The sequence below is a fragment of the Panthera leo genome, chromosome D2 (genome assembly GCF_018350215.1).
Source record: "Panthera leo isolate Ple1 chromosome D2, P.leo_Ple1_pat1.1, whole genome shotgun sequence".
In the NCBI taxonomy this organism is placed as follows: Eukaryota; Metazoa; Chordata; class Mammalia; order Carnivora; family Felidae; genus Panthera; species Panthera leo.
Window position 1 is genome coordinate 34,234,428 of NC_056689.1, and position 15,364 is coordinate 34,249,791.

The 15,364-nt window shown below is 32.4% G+C and overlaps 1 protein-coding gene and 1 non-coding gene across 9 annotated transcripts in view; both read left to right on the forward strand.

Moving 5' to 3' along the window:
* The window catches only part of ADK (adenosine kinase), a 517,703-nt gene that overhangs the window by 135,547 nt on the left and 366,792 nt on the right, over window positions 1–15,364 (forward strand). The gene's annotated exons all lie outside the window — the stretch shown is intronic.
* LOC122202849 lies at window positions 3,788–3,903 on the forward strand. Its single transcript, XR_006194905.1, has one exon. It is a non-coding gene; the product is annotated as a U5 spliceosomal RNA (small nuclear RNA).

Sequence of the window (15,364 nt, forward strand, 5' to 3'; positions counted from 1 at the left end):
GATTCTTGGCTACATGTGACAAGAAACCTAACTAGCACTAGCTTTGGCTAACAAAGGAATTTAGTAACTCAAGTCACTGAGGTGCACTCACACAAAAATGTGGTTACAGTTGGGCCTTAGGGATGACTAAACTTCTAAGGACTCAAAAGCTGTCAGATTTTTCTTTCTTCAGTTCTTCTTCCCTTTGTCTGTCTCAGAGTTATCTTCAATTTGTCAGACTGCCTTTTTTTACTTCCATCTTTTTTTTTTTTTTTTTTTTTTTTTTTTTACTTACTGTGTTTTCTTGGTTTTGTGCTAGGTTTTTTTTTTATTGCTTTTTTGAAAAATTAAACAGTAGTATTTATTAGTAATTTCAGATACCGTTTTCACATTTTAAACTTATATGCAAGATAAATATCTAGAAAAAATAGTTTGGTTTAATATTTTTGTAAGATTTACAATGTATATCACTGTTCTTTGTCAAAAGAGTAATCTCAAATGAAATATCTATGATAGGATTCTCATTTGTTTAATGGCTGAAAAAGCCTTTCAGTTTACACTAGGGACGAGTAGATACATTTTAATATTTGTGACCAGTGGTCATATTCTAAGGTATTAAATGCTTTTATGATAGAAATGTGTTTTTACTTATAGTAGGAGAAAAAATTCATTTTTTTGTGATTTACAAAGTTTTCCCCATTTTTGCTGAATGCTTTTTTTAAAAAAAATTATACATCATTCCAGGCTTTTCTTCTTGCTGATCACCTAAAGTGCTAAATGTGTTTTGTTAAGGTGACCCTTGAAGATTGCTCTTATAGACTAAAGAGAGGCACTGCATTTTCTAATGTTGTGAAAGAGGTTATATTTAGCTATTGGTATTTCAAGTTGGAACACTTCATTCTACTGTGACTTTTGTTAATGAGTCATCTGGAGAAAATGGGCTGCCTCTTGCTTTTAGGAAGAGTCTGCAGCAAATAATAATAATAAGTTAAACACTGTGGGAGATTTTCTGCCAAATAACGAACTTAAAATGGAAACTGTTTTGTAATACATTTTATTGCCCGTATGTAAAATATATGCTCAAGGATATAGAAATATTTTGCTCATTATTATCTTCAGCTGATAAAAACAAATAATAATCCTGACATCACATATAACAAAAAGAAAGCATTTTCTACCAAAGCATCGTGTAGGTTGTTATGAGTTATAGGCAAGTGGGAAGCTAGCATATTTTTTTAAATTAATTTATTTAAAATTTTTAATTCCAGTATAGTTAACATACAGTGTTTTATTAGTTGCAGGTGTACAATATAGTGATTCAACAATTCTATACATTATTCACTGCTCATCAGTTTAATAACTGTACTCCTAATCCCCTTCATCTATTTTACCTATCCATCCACTCATTACCCCCTGGTAACCATCAGTTTGTTCTCTACATTTAAGAGTCCATTGTTTTTTTTGGTTTGTCTCTTTTTTTCTTTGTTCATTTGTTTTGTTTCTTAAATTCCACATATAAGTGAAATCATATGGTATTTCTCTTTCTCTGACTGACTTATTATTCACTTAGCATTATACCCTCTAGATCCATCCACGTTGTTACCAATGGCAAGATTTCATTCTTTTTATCACTGAACAATATTCCATTATATATAATCACATCTTCTGTGGTCGTTCATCTGTCAGTGGACATTGGGTTGCTTCCATAATTTGGCTATTGTAGACAATGCTACAATAAACATAAGGGTGCATATATCTTTTCAAATTAGTGTTTTTGTGTTCTTTGGATAAATACCCAGTAGTGGAATTACTGGATTATATGATAATTCTATTTTTTATTTTTTGAAGAACCTAGCAATGGTCAAATCTTAATGATAATTTTTAGTAACTGGGGAAAGTATTGCGATTATTAAAGTATTGATTTTTTAAAAACGTATTTTTATATTTGTTTAACTTTTCCCATTTTTTAATTTTGGTAAAATACACATAACATAAAATTTACCATCTTAACTATTTTAAGTGTAGGTTTAGTGGTATTAAATACATTCATACTCTTGTGCAGCTATTACCACCACCCATCTCATAACTCTTTTAAATAGCTGAATCTCCATACCCATTAAATTATCTCTCTTCTTCCCCTCTTTCCTCTATCCCCTGGCAACCACCATTCTACTTGCTTTTTCTATGATTTCGACTATAAATGGGATTATATAGTATTTGTCTTTTTGGTGCCTGGTTTAGTTTACTTAGTATAATATTCTTAAAGTTCATCCCTGTTGTAGCCTATGTCAGCATTTCCTTCCTTTTTAAGGCTGAATTATATTGCATTGTACATAAACACCATATTTTGCTTATCTGTTTATCCATCAGTGAACACCTGAGTGGCTTCCATGTTTTAGCTTTTGTGAATAATACTGCTATGAATGCGGATGTACAAATATCTCTTTGAGACCTTGCTTTCAGTTTTTTGGTGTATATACCCAAAAGTGAAATTGCTGGATCATATGATAATTCTATTTTTAATTTTTGAGGGAACCACTGTACCTTTTTTCACAGTGGCTATACCAGTTTACATTCCCACCAACTGTGCATAAGGGTTCTAATGTCTCCATTTCCTTGCCAACACTTGTTATTTCTAGTTTTTCAATAGTAGGCTTCCTAATGGGTGTGAGGTACTATCTAATAATTTTGATTTGCATTTTCCTGATGATTAGTGATGTTGAACATCTATCCTTGTGCTTATTGGCTATTTGTATATGTTCTTTGGAGACATGTTTATTCAAGTCCTTTGCCCAATTTTGAATCAGGCTGTTTGTTTATTGTTGTTGAATTTTAGGAGTTCTCTATATATTCTGGATATTATTTCCTTATTAGATAAATGATTCATAAAGATTTTTTCCCATCCTGTGGGTTGCCTTTTTATTCTGTTGATGCTGTCTTTGATATACAAAGGTTTTTAATTTTCATGAAGTCCAATTTGTCTATTTTTGTTATTGCCTATGCTTTTGGTGTCATATCCAAGAAATCATTGCCAAATCCAAAAAGCTTTTTGCCTTATGTTTTTTTTTCTAAGAGTTTCATCGTTTTAGCTCTTAAAATTTAGATTTTTAATCCATTTTGAATTAATTTTTTCTATATGGTGTTAGATATGGATCCACTTTCATTCTTTTGCATGTAAATATCCAGTTTTCCCAGCACCAATTGTTGAAAAACCCTATTTTCCCACTGAATGGTCTTTGCATTGTTGTCAAAAATCATTTAACCATGTATGTGAGGGTTTATTTCTGGATTCTCTGTACCATCCCATTGGTCTATATGTCTTTTTGCCTGTACACACTGTTTTGATTATTGTAGCTTTATAGTAAGTTTTGAAATCAGGACGTGTGAGTCCTCTCACTTTGTTCTTCTTTTTGAAGCTTATTTTGGCTATTTGGGGGTCCCTTGAGATTCCGTATGCATTTTAAGGTGGCTATTTCTTGAGATTCCATATGAATTTTAAGGTAGATTTTTCTTTTCTGCAGAACAGATCACTGGGATTTTGATAATGTGCTAAATTTTTCATAGGTTTTGTTGTTGTTACCACCTCACATTTAATTTAGTATTACACCTTTACAAAATTAGAAATTCTTTGAGAGTGGATAGTTGGCAAGGGGTATGAGAGATACGAGTTCTAATATTAGCTACCTTTATACATGTCACACTGATTGCATACTTCATTTTTCTTATCTATACAATAGTTTTTTCCTCATGACTTTTCTTGCAGGAATGAAAGGAGACAGTGTGGAATAATTAAAAATATATCATACTGATACTCTGTTTTTTCTTCAGATCATATAAATGTTTTGCCTTTTACTAAAGATTTCCTTGGAGAGGAACGATTCTTAGTGTTTACCCAATTTTTTGAGGCCTTGCGCTTGCAGGGCTTACTAATAATAATAATAAGATATATATATATATATATATATATATATATATATATATATATACACACACATATATATATATATATCATACTGAAAAATATGAAGATCTTAGAATTTGTATTTTTGATGCAAGTTGTCTTTTTTGAGGTGAATTTGCCAAGTCTTTCTTAGGCACTGAATGACTATATCACTAGTCATGAACTATAATAGCACCATGAACTGTGGGATTTTTTTTTCCTTTTTCTCAGATTTATTTATTTATTAAATATTTATTTATTTATTTATTTAACATTTAACATCTATCTGTCTGTCTGCCTCTCTCTCTGCACTGTCTTTGTCTCTATCTAGAACTCTTATGAGCTTAGTGTTGCCTGCTATACCAAGAATACCAGTTCTTTACTCTTTTTTTTTTTTTTAACAAAGATCATGTGTAATATACTGGAGGGGAATTTGGGCCTTTGGTTCTGCCTTAGGAAAGCCTGCATTTTCGTTCTTTTTATACATGGCAGTCAGGCTATATAGGCCAGTTCCTGCCATGGAAGGATAGTTTCTTTTGTGAAGTTTTTCCTTTTTGTGGGTCTCACAGAATCATTTCTTTGTAGTGAAGTAGAGTGTATGTTATGGCATAATTCTTTGTGTCCTTACTCATCGCAGTTTTGGAGTATTGGGGAATCAGTAGTGTTTGAAAGATTGACTGATTTGTTCTTCCAGCATTTATTTAATGAATGCACTTGGATTTTTTATAGTCTAAACTCAACAAATCCAAGCTGAACTCCTAATTTTCCCCACTGCCCCAAACCTGTTCCACCTACAGCCTTCTCTGTTTCACTTAATGGCAACTCTGTCCTGGTTGTTTAGACTAAAAACCTTAAAGGTATTCTTGGTACTTCTCTTTTTCTTATAGCACATATCCTGTCCTTCACACATTTTACTGAACCACCTTTGAACTATATCGTGAATCTAATCATTTCTTACCATCTACACTGCTGTAGTCATCTGTCCTATGCTTTGTGCCACCATTATCCTTTGCCTGAATTATTACAATGGCCTCTTAACCTAGTTTCTCTCCTTCCACCCTTGGCTGCTTTCCTCATATTCTCAGCCCAGCAGACAAGGTTGACTTTTTAAAAACAAAAGTCAGACCATAATACTCTGATAAAAATACGTTAGGTATAAAAATGGTAAAGAAAGGAAATGCTATTTGCAGATGAAAGTACTGTATTTTTGTAAAACGAAGAAGTGAAAAATAATTAGAAACCAACATTTACTTGGTGGGTAATTACAAAATTAATACACAAACATACATTTTTAATACTTTACCAGATACAAAGAGCCACAAATGATAAATTAAGAGCAATATAAACTAAACACAGTGATATATCAAGAGACTAGTAGTACAAGTAGGGTTTATTCCAAAATGAAAGGATAATTCAGAATTAGGGAATCTATTAATATGATTTTACCCTGCTCTCCAACTGCTTCTCAGAGGGTTTCTGTTGTTTGCTTAGTAACCCCAGACCAACTAAACCAATGAACTCTACTATCTGGTGGCTGACCCACACTTTCTCAAAAGAGGTCTGATCCTTCATAAATTTTTCCTTCCTTGGGTACTTTTCATTCAGCCCTAGAATACCATATGGACCTTTCTTTTTTTATCATAGTTAATAATTCTTTATGTTAAAATTCCGTTTAACTTACTATGTGGTTTTAATCTTTTGATTGGACCCAGATTTGATTTTACCATTTAATTTTTAGAGAGATTTTAAATGATTATTTTCATAGATGCTAAAAATGCATTTGCAAAACTCAACATTCATTCTTCTTTTATTAACTTTTTATGAATTGAAGTATAACACACGTAAAAGAAGTATACAAATCATAAGTGTACAGCTGAAAGAATTACCTCAAAGTAAACATACTTGTTTAACTACCAACCAGTTCTAGAAATAGAACTTGGCCAGAAGCCCAGAAGCACCCTTGGCCCCTCTCCTTCCCCAAAGGTATCCACTATCTTGACTTACAACACCAGAGATTAGCTTTGCTGTTTTGAACTTTAAATAAATGAAATCATATAGTGTATATTTTTTTGTTTATGGCTTCTCTGGCTCATCTTGGTTTGTGTGATTTATCCACATTGTTGCATATAGTAGTGCTTTCTTCATTTTCTTTTCTCTATCCAATTCCACTGTACAAATCTGTCTCAATTTAATTTTATACTCTACTGTTGATGGGTATTTGGGTTGTTTTGGGTTTGGCTTTGTTACAAACAATGCTAGTAATGAACATTTTTGTATGTGTCTTTTGGTGTTCATGTACACACATTTCTGTTGGAATTATAAATAGGAATGGAAATATTGGGTCACTGGGTGTGCTTGTCTTAAACTTTACTAGATACTACCAAAAGAGATTTCCAAAGTTTTATATTCCCATCAACAGGACTGAAGTTTCCATTTGTTCCACTGGTATTTTCAGTCTTTAAAATTTTTGTTTTAGCCACACTGGTTGGTGAGTGACTAGAGGTATCTTATTATAATTTTAATTGTATTTCCTTGACCAGACCACTAATAAGGTTAAGCATATTCTTATTTGTATATTGACTATTTAGATACACTTGCTTTGTGAATTGCAAGTTTAAGTTCTTTTTTCCAGTTTTCTATTAATAATTTTTAGCAGTTAATAGAAATTCTCTGTATATTCAGGTTATGACTTATTTTAGTTGGTAAATGCCAGCTCTGACTTGGCCTTTTCACTATCCTCATGATATCATTTCATGAATAGATATCTTCATTTTAATGGGGATACTCTTTGGTGTTCCTGTCCTTTTTTACTCTTTGTACAATTGTGCCTATGGTTTGCCTATGCCTTAAATATTTGGCACAATTCACTGATAATGTGATTGAGACCTTGAGTTTTCTTTGTTGGGAATATTGCATTAAAAAAGTGAAAGACTGGGGCGATTGGGTGGTTCATTCAGTTAAGAGTCTGACTCTTGATTTTGGCTCAGGTCATGATCTCATGATGCTGATACTGAGTCCTACATTGGACTCTGCGCTGAGCATGGAGCCTGCTTAAGATTCTCTCTCTCTACCCCCCGCCCCCCTCCCACACTCGTGCTCTCTCTCTTCCTGTCTCTCCTCTTTAAAAAAAAAAAAAAAAAGATTCTCTCCTTCTCTCCTTGCCCCTCCCCTGCTCGCATGCACCTTCTCTCTCTTCTCTAAATAAACAAAGTGAAGGACTTTTTAGATTTTTTCACTTATTCTTATGTCAGCCTTGATTAAGTATTTGTACATTTTTGTCTGAATGTTAAAATGCATTGGCATACTCTTGTTCATAATATCTTTCTATGACCTTTTAATATTTATATAGTCTATGGAGAAAAGTATCCTTTTGCATTTCTGTAATGGTTATTTGTTCCTTCTTTGCAAGGGCAGTGGCTCATTAATTTTGTTAGCCTTTTCAAAGAACCAACTTTGGCTTTGTTGTTTCCCTATAGAGCATGTTTGTTTTCTCTTTCTACATATTCAGCTCTTTCTTATTTTCTTCTTTCTACAGTCTTTGGGTTTAATTTCCAATTCCTTTTTGGTTTTACATTCTTGCAGTGGATGAATGCCTATATTAAAAATATTTTTTAATACATGGCAAAAAGTTTGCATAAAGTCAGAAGCCAGTTTACCAACTGATAAAAATAATTGCCAACTACATCACAGTCCAAGATATTTCTATGTAAAGAGCTTCTAGAAATCCATGAGAACAACAATTATATATTAATAATGAGCAATGTCTGTGAACTGTTGCTGGGTAGAAAAGTTAATAAAATGGTGTGTAAACATATGAAAGTATGTTCACCCTCAATCATAGGAAGAATGAAAATAAACCTGTTACGATAATTCTTACATGGCAAGGATTATAGGGAATAAGCAGTTTCATATTATGGTGGGACTATAAGTCACCACAGCCTTTTTGAAGGAATCATTTTATTTATCAAATTTATCAAATCGTATCAATATTTATCAAATCAATATTATTTATCAAAATCTTATGTCTTAAATGCTCTTGGATCTATGAACTGTATATGTGTAAGGATGTTTGTTTTTAATTTTTTTTCTTTTATTCATTATTGTTGAGAGAGAGAGACCAGGCTTGAATGAGGGAAGAGCAGAGAGAGAGGGAGACACAAAATCCAAAGCAGGCTCTAGGTTCTGAACTGTCGGCACAGAGCCCGACACGGGGCTCGAACCCACAAACTATGAGATCATGACCTAAACTGAAGTCAGACGCTTAACCGACTGAGCCACTCAGGCACCCCTGTTTTTATATTACCTGTAAAAGCAAACAAAATTAGACAAAACCTAAATGTTTATTGTAGAGATTAAGTTGTAGCTATACAATGGAAAACTATGAAGCTACCAAAAAGAGATAGAGTGTACTTGCTGGCTGTATGGAGGAAGTCCCAAATAAGCTGGTTGCTGAAATAAAACATTAAAAGAGTTTGTGGGTAAAGTGTTTTTTTTTTGTATCCATAGTGACTTTCTGAAGTGCTTGTTTGTTTTGCAGGTAAATGCTTAGTGTTTGTTTTTTATCTTTATGGAATTGGATTGACTGCCTGCATAAGTACATTGAATGTTGTGCAATCAATATTTTGTGAATGCAAAATAGAATTAGTTGATACTCATTGTTTTATAGTTTTAGAACCTGTTCACGTATGTTTGATGATCCTTTTCATTTTCCTCTGTGGTAGATAGGTACAACAATCATATTATTTGCATGTGACAGAAGAGTGAGCTGAGCCCAAGAGAATAAGTAACTTGTTTAAAGCAGGGATGGGCCAGATTTGTCCCACCACTTGTTTTTGTGGTCTGTAAGCTAAGAATGGTTTTTATATATTTTTAATGACTGGTAAAAAGAAGAATAATATTTTATGATGTGAAAGTTATATGAAATTTAAATTTCACTGTCCATAATTAAAGTTCTATCTTACTAGAAGATACTCATGCTCATTCATTTATGTATTGTCTATGGCTGCTTTCCCACCCCTACGGCAGGGATGAATAGTTACAGCAAAGATTTGATGTGGCATTCTCATTGTTTCACACTGCTGCTTGGCATACTAACATCCCAGTGATAAAGTAATTCAACACTGTTTTAAGTGTCACATTTGTTACTGTGGCATAACACTTTATTTTTTATTTCTAGTACATACCTATCATGTCAAAACAAGAAAAAGAGAAAAGGGGACTTTGAATCCCATTTTTACAGGATAGTGAACTATGGGTTATTTTATTAAATTAGATGATGAGACATTGTGTTTATTAAGCTCTATTAAAAGACTATTGTATACATTGCCATTATCAGGCTAAGCACTTACAGTATTCCAAACTCAAGGAAAGCAATTCTTATACAAGTTAGAAAATTTAAAGTATAATAGCTTATCACAGCAGAGGTTTTTCACACATACAAACAAAAAATCAAAATGAGGTTGCACCCAAAGTAAGGTTTGGGAGTATATAATTTCTTAGCTAAACAGTGAGAGCCATTTACCAGTGTTGAGTGAATTAAACTGTGTTTTGTTGTATTAGCCAAAGAAATGTGTTTAGAGAAAATAAATTTAAGACTGTCAGTTTTTTGGTGGCAATAGTTGCTTTAACAGTTGAGGACATTGGTAGCAACATCAGTAGTCAATTAAAGAAAAAGAATGATTTTGAGTGGTTTTCCTTAGTTTTTGGTGAGTCATCAGATATTTACTGACAGTAATCAGTTGTTTTTTTTTTTAATTCACAGAAGTGATACTGAGTTTCAAGTGACTGGACAATTAATTAGCCTTCATGAAAAGTCTATCAAACAACTGTAGGCAAGAATATTTTCAAAAAAATTAAGAAAACACTATTTCAGTATGTCTGAAAGTATAATCTGTTAAGATGTGTGACATATGAAACAAAATACGTATGGAACAAAAAAAAAGAGTTAAGATATTTATAAAGTTTGTGAAAATGTAAGGTTTTTAAAGCCTGTGGTTATTCATTGTATTATTGTAATCACAAAATTTTGTAAAATATTTGAATCTCTCATTTATTATTGAACTAGTAGTATTAACAGTGAACTTCATTTGATCTCATGAAGAGATAGTTCCATAAATTTCTGCCTGAAATTTGAGCTATTTGACTTGCCCTGCCATTTGATTACTACAGTTATTTTGAGTTAAGAATATAGATTCAGAGTTTTCTAGATAAGACGCTCCATTAACTAATTATTGTAGCACATGGAATGGCTTTGAAAATTAACTTTTATTTCAGTCTTTATATTGTTTCTTAATGATACTGATATTGTTTCTTAATTGTGAGGCCTATATAGCACTTACATTTGAAACTTAACCATGGTAGTCATTTGACAGCAACTACTGTAGTTTGAATTGTGACAAATGTCAAGCTACTTTATGTATGTCTCATTCTGTCAGAAGTTAAAACAAGAAGTAGTATCTCTATTCTTACACCCTTTATAGCAGATATATTTTTCAGGCTGAAACAATAGTTCCAGGAGTATTTTTCAGACCTTGATGGCAGTGCAACGGATGCTTCCTTATTTTAAATCCTTTAACAACGCAGTTGACGACCCTTCGTCTAATTTTGAGTTGGAAGTGATTAATCTATAAGGTAGTGACATTCTAAAAGACAAATATCAAGAGACTCCTGCAATAGAATTTTATAAATGCCTTCTATGTGATGAATATATTCAATAAAAATCATATGCTTGTGGATTGGTATCAATATTTGGCAGAATCTATTTATGTGAAAAGACTTCTTCAAAGTTGAAATATGTAAAATCTCATAATAGATCAATGTTAACAGATGAACATTTGCAGTCATTTTTGATGATAGGGAACAGTAACTTTGAACACCAATTAAATGAAATGTTATTCTCCTCAAAAGAATTATATTCTTTTTATTAGTAGACTGAATTACAAAACAAACTGACAAGCAAAAAACAAAACACTACTCAATTATATTTTTAATTTTATTAGCAAACGTACTTTTGGAAATTTGCTAATCTCTTGTTTTCCAACCACCTAAAAAATATCCTTGAGTTTTTCTTTTTACCCACAAAGTCTAAAATATTTACTACCTGGCCTTTTATAGAGAAAGCTTTCTGACCTCCCCTCTTGTCCAGAAAGAATATTATGTCTAATTAGATATCAGTTCTACATTAGATTAATTGTCCTTTATTTTCATTTTAGAGTTCTTGCATTTATAAAATACTAAAAATGTTCAAATCTGGTTTATTATCAATATAATATATATTTAAATTGCATACTTTGAAATTGGGAAACAGATTTACCTATAAATTATATATCAGTATAGCCTGTAGGATATACTGTAACACTCTTTCTGTAGTAGCTAAATAACTGTGGAACCCAGGGCTTTGTCATTTCACCTTGCTTTTGTTTGCTTTTGCTTCCAAATTGGTGGATGTTCGAAGTTTTTACTTTTGAAATTCAGTATGTACTGAAAAGAATATATTCCACATTGTATTGAGTCCAGTGTTGGTGGTTGTTTTAAAAATAGTCTGAATACCCTCTTCAGTTAATAAGCTTTATGGACAGTTTTATTGTAAATTCTGTAAAAAAAATTATGAGTTTTAGGGGCACCTGACTGGCTTAGTTGGTAGAACATACAACTCTTGATCTTGGGGTCACGAGTTCAAGTCCCATGGTGGGTGTAGAGCTTACTTTAAAAAAATATATATGAGTTTTAGGATCTCATGTATCATGTCTTGATACATTCTATATCGTGTATTTGTAAATGCAAAGTTTATGAAATAACTTTTGCATTAATATTAACTTGATGTAAAAGAAAGATACATCTTCAGTTTTTAAAAATATAAATTATCCCATTTATTTCTTACATTAGCTTTCTGAGAGTTTATTGTTATCATATGAGAATTCATAGCTGGAGAAACATCTTTACAAAAGAATGTTTGTAATCTGAACCCATCACCCAGTATTCTTCAGTTAGCAATTACAAAGGTTTATTGACAGTTACTTTCTGGTTGCTAATATCCTAAAATCATTATATTCTCATGATTATTTAATAATTAAGTTCTTTTTGTTTTATAATTGAGCTCTAGTGTTTATTTTTAAAGTTTCCTTTTATGGAGCATTTTTGTCTCTTGGCACATTGCTTTAGAATTAGAGTTCTTTTTTCTTTTTCTTTTTTTTTAAGAGTCTGTTTATATTCAGTGGGATTAAAAACACACTTCCACTTTTAGAGCAGATTTATCATCTACCCTTCAGGCTGTTCTTTAACATGGAGCTCTTAAGAATGAATATCTCAAGATACTCCCCAGATGTTTTAAACTTCAGCAAAGTTGTGGTTTTCTTTATTGGAATCTCTGTTTGTAGTGTTCGAAGATGAAAGAAAACATCTCTTTAGTATCTAAACACTTTTCATATTGGTTTTAATGTCTTTTGCTACAAAGGCATGCATAAGATAAAACTTCTATACTGATAAATTTTCAAAACTTTACTTTTAAAAAGTAATACCAAATTGAGAATTTCATTTACAGTAATGTAAAAAGTAGTATTGTGTGCTATATGTGCTTTTGAATCAACATTGATGTTATGTGGTTAGTATGTAAACTTTGGATATGCAATAGATTTTATTTTTCATTATTTAATGAAGTAGGGATTGAGACTGTTATGCATCAGATATTTTCCAGGATGTTGAGAAGTTTGAATTTAAAATTGTAAAGATGTCAATTATTTGTGTTTTTTAGATGGTATCCAAATTGAACATTCTCTGCAGAATCAGCAAGTTATTCCTCCCCAGTTACATAGATAGTTGGTATCATTTATTAACTGTTTACTATGTTTAAGGCACTGATATAGTCTTCACAACAGAGTGGTAATGTTTTATATTAATTGAAAGAAAGATAAGGAGTTATTAAATGACATGAAAGAGTGAAATAGTACACTGCACGTGCATACACAGACACACACATGGACACACACACTTTTTTTTCATTCTGAGCCTGGTGTAGGAGGAGCAACTCCGAACACCCTAATCTAATCTCAGTTCAGAAATAATTTGATTTTGTTTTTTCTCACTAGATAACATAATGTCTACTTATTAATCTAAAATCTGTCTTATAGTTAAATGTTTCCCTAATAACAATTTTCTACATTCTTATTTTTTTTAAGTTCTTTTGCCATAAGTTTTTATTTAGTGTCCAGTAGGTATCTGAGATAGAGGGAAAATTCAAATCAATGTCAAAGTTTTTTAAAAATGCTCAAGAAAAACTTAATTTTGTTAAAATGTGTACAGATTGATCGTCTGTACTTTCATAAAAATCCAATAGCAACAGCAATAGTAAGAAGACGGTCATTTAATCCTTCCGTAGTTCTTCTATCCAGCCAAACATTCTTTTGTTTATCAACTTTTTTGGCATGTATGTACCTAATATCTGTTAGGTACTATACTTAAATATGGTAGAATGCAAAGACAGATATGGTCTTCAATACCATGTTTTACAAATGAGGAAACCTAATCTCAGGGAATTTAGGTTACTTGTGCTATGTCATAATTAGATGAACATGAAATTAAAGCCAGGTCTGTCTGACACCAGAACCTTTGCTCTAAACCAGTAAGGAATGTTGCCTACCCTGATGACTTGAAATATGAAATCCTTTTTTGGATCATATTGTTATCAGATTTGCCTTTAATGTTCTTTAGTAAGGAATTTGACTCTGCTGGATACTTCTTCCTTCCTTCTAGATATCTTTCTCTCTCTGGGCACTCCCTCTGCCCCCTTTGGTAGGTCAGTGCTTCCCTTCCTCTCTGTTGGTCCTTTTCCTCTTAAATATTGATATTCCACCCAGTTCCACTCTGGATTCTTCTCATTTGTCTGGGCATGGATTTCCATGAGTTTATACTGTTTGGGCTTTCTGAACTTTTTGAGCCTGTAGGAGTGTTTCTTTAATCAAATTTGGAAAGTTGTAGACTCTTATATTTTTGAAAATTTTCTTCTACACTGTATTTTTTTCTCTTCATCTGGTACTCTGCTGACATAAACTTTAGATGTTTTAATAATATCTCATAGATGTCTGGGTCTTTAATCATTTTTTAAAAATAATTTTTCTCTCTGTTGTTCAGACTGGAATATGTTTATTAATCTGTCTTCAAGTGTACTGAGTCTTAATTCTGTCTTCTTCATTTTGCTATTGAGCCCATCTAGTGAGCTTTAAAATTTCAATTACTGAAATTTTCCTTAGTTTTTTTTTTATATCTTCTATTTCTTTGATTAGTCTTTTGTATTTTCCAGATGTGTTAAGAGCCCTAGTTCTTCGTGGTTCCCTGGAATTCTCCTTTTGGTTCTCTAGCCAGAGAACCGGGGCTTTATTTTCCCAGTTGTTCCACATCCTTCTGTGACTGATAACATGTCTGTGGCTAAGTAGGAGGAAGATTCAGAGAGAATAGTTTAAATTTAAACTTATTCATGAATTCTGTCTTTTTAAAGTTTTAATTACAGTTAACATGCAGTGTTATATTAGTTTCAGGTCTACAATATACTGTTTCAACAATTCCATACATCACCCAGTGCTCATTATGACAAGTGCATTCCTTAATCCCTATCATCTGTTTCACCCATCCCCCCTTACCCACGCCCTTGTGGTAACCATCAGTTTGTTCTCTATAATTAAGAGTCTGTTTCTTGGTTTGTTTCTCTCCCTTTCCCCTTTGCTCATTTGTTTTGTTTCTTAAATTCCACATATGAGTGAAATCGTAAGAATTTGTCTTTCTCTGATTTATTTGTTTAGCATTATACTCTTTAGCTCCATTCATGTCATTGCAAATGTCAAGATTTCATTCTTTTTTATAACTCAATAATATTCCATTGAATACGTATGTGTGTGTGTACACACACACATACATAGATATGTACCACATCTTTATCCATTCATCAATTGATGGACCTGTGGACTGCCGCCATGATTTGGCTGTTGTAGATAATGCTGCTATAAACATAGGGGTGCATGTCTCATTTGGAATTAATGTCTTTGTATTCTTTGGGTAGTGCATTTTCTGGATCATATGGTAGTTCTATTTTTAATTTTTTGAGGAATTTCCATACTGTTTTCCAGAGTGGCTGCACCAGTTTGCATTCCCACCAGCAGTACAAGAGGGTTCCTTTCTCTCCATATCCTTGCCAACACCTGTTGTTTCTTGTGTTTTTGATTTTAGCCATTCTCACAGGTGTGAGGTGATACCTCATTGTAGTTTTGATTTGCACTTTCCTGATGGTGACAGTGAGCGTCTTTTCACGTGTCTGTTGGCCATTTGTATATCTTCTTTGGAGAAATCTCTGTTCATGTCTTCTGCCCATTTTTTCATTGGATTAATCGTTTTTTGGGTGTTGAGTTTTTCTTTTTTAATTTTTATTTCTGAGAGAGAGCGTGTGTGCATCAGTGCAAG